Below are 6,000 nucleotides of genomic sequence, written 5' to 3'. Positions count from 1 at the left end.
TGATGATATATTAAGGTACTTGACCACCTTATAAGTTTCAAAAAATTAAATTTTTTTTTTTACATTTTTTCAATCCTTATACTTTTAAAAATCATCACCTGAAACTGTTTTTTTTAATTCGAATTCTAACAAAGTGAAATCAGTGAAAATGTGCAGGCGCATCCTGCACTCATTACTTGCAAGTTTTAACTTTAAACGCGTTTTTCCAGAAATTACTTTTTTTCGAATGGCGGACACTTTATCTCCGAAACTGCTTAGCCGATTTTAATGATTTTGGTCTTGTTTTATTTGTTAAGATGTTTTGTATGCCAATTTACCACATTTTGCAAAAAAAAAGTTAATAAAGTATTGCTTTTTAAGCATAACATTGTGAAAAACAGGGGTGTTTTCTTAACTTTTTTTCAAACATCCGCCATTTTTTTATTATTTTTTTTTTTGTCAGTTTGTGGTAAATTCTCACGCAAGGAACCTTCCTTTTGAAAACTTTGTTTCTCTCTTTTGTTTTAGAATTACCATTTCTAAGATTAACTGTCCGCCGCAAGACATGATTTTCTTCAGGCCTCGACTTTGGCGCCTCCTGGATATATGTTAAAAAAAGAAATTTTAATAAATCGATTTTTTTTTGTATTATACATATAAGCTCTAAATAAAAATTAAAAAAAAAATTTATTTTAATACATTATACAGAACATGAAAAAAAATTATTGAATATGTTGTACTTTTTAGCTTTCCAAGGTGGTCAACTACCTTAAACATTTCTTCTGCTAAATATAAGGATTTGAAAACGTTTCCAACACGAGTATTTAAATTTAAAATGGGATGGATCTGTTAAAGATTTGCTGCATGAAACCGACCAGGAAGATAGTATTTAGCGTTCTTTATATATTTTTATCTAGCGTTATTCAAGTTTACAATATTTTAATATGAATAACATTACTTTGTTAACAGAAAACTTTAAATATATGAATTACATTACTAAATTTTTGTTTTATCGAATATACTAAGAAATGTATACATTTAATTTTTTTTAAATCAAATGTAATTTAATTTTGAGGACTAAGTAAAAAAATTAAATAAAAAAACGGGAAGTCACTTCCTTAAAATAAAGTTTTGTGTAATCTACACACTTTTTTAATAATAGGTTGCCAGAAGGAAAGCAAAAAAAATGTATCCCACAAAAACAACCCTTATGATGCAAATATTTATTTAAAATTATTAAAATTGAATGTATTACACAAAAAAATATTTACATTATAAATTTTAAAATAATGGCTTTATTCAAACTGATTTAATTAAAAAAAAACCTTCTCCTGTAAAATTTCGAGTTTGTGGAATACATTTTTTCGGCGGTTATGGCTCGATATGTATATAAATTATATTGTATGTATACTAGTGTATGTATTGTCCATATGAATATTTCGGCGTTAATATGCCGTTAGTTTTCTGGGAACACCATCTTGCATTGACCAAATTGCTTTAAATTTGTCATTTGTAGTGTATCAGTGCACGTGAGTAATGGATCGTAAATGGTTGAAGTGTTTAACATTAAAAGAGAGGGCTGAAGTCCTTAACAAAATTAAACGTGGACGTAGTGTTACTTCTCTAGCGAAGGAATATGGGGTAGCCAAGTCCACCAAAAGTCTTATAAAAAAGAAAGATAAGGCAATTTTAAAAGCTTCTGAGTTTCCTAAAATAGAAGCCGCTTTATACAAAGTCCCAAAGAAAAAAGAATTACCCAATAAGTGGACTCATCTTGAAAGAAAAAGCGAAAGCTTTTCATACCCAGTTGTATGAGGAAAATTCTACATTTTTTGCCAGTGACGGGTGGGTTCAAACTTTAAGAAACGTTATGGAGTACGTTTGTTAAAAATTTCTGGAGAAAAACTGTCATCACAGCCAGAGCTGGTAGACCCTTTCAAAATGGCTTTACAAGAAAAAAAAAAGGAAATGGAGATATGTGCCAGCCAAATATTATACATATATAACGCCGACGAGTTCGGATTGTACTGGAGACTTGTTCCTGAGAAAACTTATGTTTCGTTGTCGGAAAAACAAGCACCGGGAAGAAAGTCTGAAAAGCAGCGTTTTACATTTATGGCATGCACTAACGCTACCGGCAACCATAAGCTTAAACTTCTCGTTATTGGCAAAGCAAGAAATCCTCGTGTTTTCAAAAATTTTAACTGTCCGGTGGAGTCCTAAGTGTGAACGTTGAAGCGAACGGACGCGTGAGCGGTTGTTTTACTTTACAAACCATAGAATATTCTTGAGCGTTGTTTTTCGCGAGAAAATACTGCATTTTACCGTCGGCAAGTGACGTACATTGTGCGTACCAAATCGGCGTGTGTGTGTGTGCGGGAAACAGTTCGGCTGTCGTGCGACCGTCGGAGGGTTTTTTTCGCCGTTAGTGAGAGACGCTTAAATAGCGCGTACCTAACCGGTATCTACTGTGCGAAAGACGATTGTGTAACTGTGCGTGTAATTGTCCCGTCAAGTGGTCGCCGCTATAATTGCGCGCACCTGTGTCGGTGTAACACGTGCGGGAAAACTGTTATTGTTGTGCGGGTAGCGAGGAACGCTATAAATTTTTGCAAATTCTCTTTTGTGCTATATCCGCGAGTGATTACCGCTAATTGAGTGACGCTGCGGTGAAGCAGTGCATGAACTGTGCATTGTGCTTAGTGAGTGCCGTTGTGTGAGTACGGGAAAATACCGCTGTGTTTTCCCGGAATTTTAGTGAGAGACGCTATAATTGCACGCACCTGTGGGAAAACTAAAATCGTTGTGCGGGTAGCGAGAAACACTATATACGGCGTAACGTCATAAGTGTGTGATAAACTGTGTGTGTAATTGTCGGTGGACTCTCCCGTTAGTGGGTGCCACTATAATTGCGTGCGGGTGCCACTATAATTGTTGTGCGCTTTAATTGCGTGTGAAGCAGAAAACAATTGTTCGGTAAAACTATTGTTCGGTAGAGGACTATTGTGTTAAGTGAGTGCGAGTGCTGCGACGCGATTTACAGTGGTGGCAGAGGGCTATGCCCAAATTAGGCGTAGGAATGAAGAGGGCGAGCACCCCTCTCCAGGGCAGTTCGAGATTGGCGTCATCGGCGATGGACGAGTCAACGTCGGGGGAGGAAGAGGTCCTCCTGAGATCACCCCCCCGCATGAAGAAGAAAACCGCTGGAGGAGCAGCGGTCCCAACAGAAAAGGTCACGGCGAAAGCACCCGTAATGGGTAAGTCGGGGGTAAGCGGAAGCGAGGGCGTTTCCGAGGGGGAGAAAAAGGGGGGTCAAAAAAAGGTGCGGAAGGCAGGGGCCAAATTGGGTCCAGCCGGGCAGCGGATGGAGGAAATCCGCAGAAATTTGGGTGCTTCCCTGGGGAACTTGGGAACGTTCGGTGGGGGTGCCGAACAAAAGAGAGTTGGCGGGGAATATATGGGGCGATTTAAGTCCGTGGTGGCTGCATTCAGTGGAGCCGTCATAGACATGGACGGCGTCCCAAAGAACGTAGCGAAGGACCTCCTTGGATACTCCTTGGAGTTTGAGGAGATCTTCGTCGAAATGGTTGCAGAGATCGCACATCTTCGTGGGCAGCTAGAAGCCACGAAGAAAACAAGGGAGGAAGCACCTCGGAGGACGGCTGGAGCTGCGCTGGCTGGTGCAGTGATGATGCCGGCACCTCAGCCGCCTGCGCCTGTGTTGCCTGCGTTGCCGGTGCCCAAGCCAGTCGAGACCTGGTCGGTCGTAGTGAGGGGTAAGACCCCCACTACGTCCAAAGAGGTGATTAAAAAAGTGGTAAAGGAAGTAGGGCCTTCTATGGGGGTAAGGGTGCACGAGGTGCGCCCGTTGAAGGATGGAGGTGCGATTATTCGCACCCCATCAGTTGCTGAGAGGGTTAACTTGGTAAAAAATGCCAAGTTTTCCGAGGTGGGGCTCGATGTGAGCATACGTCGGAAGCTGGGGCCTAGGGTTGTGGTCCAGGGGGTCCACACGGAGATCTCCCCTGACGAGTTCATGGGAGAGTTGTTCCGTTTGAACCTCAAGGAGTTCAGCCCTGGGTGCCTTGAGAAGGACGTGAGGATGGTCAGCCGTCCTTGGAAGGTCAGCCCTGATGGAGTGACGAATGTTGTCCTTGAGGGCACGGACATGCTAATGTCCGCCCTCCTGGAAGCAGGTCGTTGCTACGTAAAGTGGTTTTCCTTCTGGGTACGGCCGGACCAACTGACGCCCGGCTGCTTCCGATGCATGGGATTTGATCACAGGGTGGCAGAATGCAGAGCCAAGAAGGATGTCTGCCGTAGGTGCGGGCAAGAAGGACACAGGAGTGTAGGTTGTGGCAATGCCCCGCATTGTCGCAACTGTGCATTTAAGGGCAAGCCAGCTGGACATCTGATGATGTCCACTGTCTGCCCGGTGTACTGTGCCATTGTTGCCCGTGCGAACGCTAGACATTGATGGTTGAACTATATCAACTGAACTGTCAGGGGTCTTATGCCGTGATGTGTGAATTGGGGGCGTGTATGTCGGAGGGGGGCTGCGGCATTGCTTTGCTCCAGGAACCATACTCCACCAATGGGGTGGTGAGAGGTCTTCCTGGGGGTTTCAGGGTCTTTACGGACCTTGGAGTCAATGCCGCAGTAGCTGTGTGTGAGCCAAGCTACTCTTGTGTACTGGCTGACTCATCACAGTGGGGAGTATGTGTGTGTGTTGAGGGAGATTTCGGCAAAGTATATGTCGCCAGCCTATACTGCAAGTTTAATGAACCTCTAGAACCATACTTGAGATACATAGAGGCGGTGCTACTACGTGAAAGTAGCAACCCTGTCATCATGTGTCTCGATGCCAATGCCACCTCCCCGATGTGGTTCAGCAAAACATCCAGGCACACTGCTGGATATCGGAGCCACAGTCGTGGTGAGGCCATGAGCGATTGGGTGGTGGCAAATAGCCTCCTCATTGCAAACGAACCGAGTGAATGGTATACGTTTGATGGGCCTAGAGGAGCGAGCGACATTGACGTGACGCTCATGAATGAAGCAGCCGCGAGCAAGTTTGAATGTAGTTGGAGTGTCAAGGGTGGTTGGGGAATTAGTGACCATAATTTAATACAAATCATGGTTACTCCTCGTACCCCACAGTCGGAAAGTGTGAGTCCATTGAGACGATGGCGTACCGCATGCGCCGACTGGAATAGATACGGTCAGACCGTTAGAGAAGCGGTATTGGGTATACCGCTAAACGTGTTTGAAAATTTCGGGGTCGACGAGCAAATTGCTCGTTTATCAGAATGTGTCTGGGGGGTTAATGACACGATGTTCAGAAAAGCTAGGGTTGCCAGACTTAAAGGTGTTAAGTGGTGGACTAGCGAGTTGAATTCAAAGAGGAGGTCTGTCCGGCGCTTGAGGCGGTTGTTTCAACGTGCCAGGCGGGCCAATTCAGAGAATTTGCCCCAGCTCAAGGCTCAATTCAGAGTAGGAATGAAGGAATATAAGAGAATGTTGGTAGAAGTTAAAGAGGAAGAGTGGAGAAGGTTTGTCGGGGAAAATAGGGACGGCCCTTGGGGACAGGTCTATAGGATCTGTCGGGGTCGTCGGAACGAGATGGCTAGCTCTCTTCGCGTGGGTGACACTGTGTCATCCACGTGGAGAGAATGCGCCAGTGTTCTGTTAGGCGAGTTTTTTCCCAGGGCTGAGGTTCAGGTTCCTCCTGCACAAGAGGTGCCTGTCCCTCCAATAGAAGTTGAGGAGTTGGATTATGCGTTTGGCCCGGTCAGGTCTAAAAGGTCTCCAGGTCTCGATGGTTTGAACGGAGAGATGTGCAAATGCTTGTGGGAGTTCATTCCGGAATATTTGGAGGCCATTTATGATCAATGCATATGGGAGGGATATTTTCCACGTGAGTGGAAAGTTGCTAGGGTCGTTGTACTCTTGAAGTCGCTCGATAAGATCAGGAGTGATCCTCGATCTTATCGTGGTATCAGCCTCCTTCCAGTACTTGGA

Source organism: Anastrepha obliqua, chromosome 4 (assembly GCF_027943255.1).
Source record: "Anastrepha obliqua isolate idAnaObli1 chromosome 4, idAnaObli1_1.0, whole genome shotgun sequence".
Lineage (NCBI taxonomy): Eukaryota > Metazoa > Arthropoda > Insecta > Diptera > Tephritidae > Anastrepha > Anastrepha obliqua.
Note: the sequence above shows the minus strand (reverse complement) of the source record.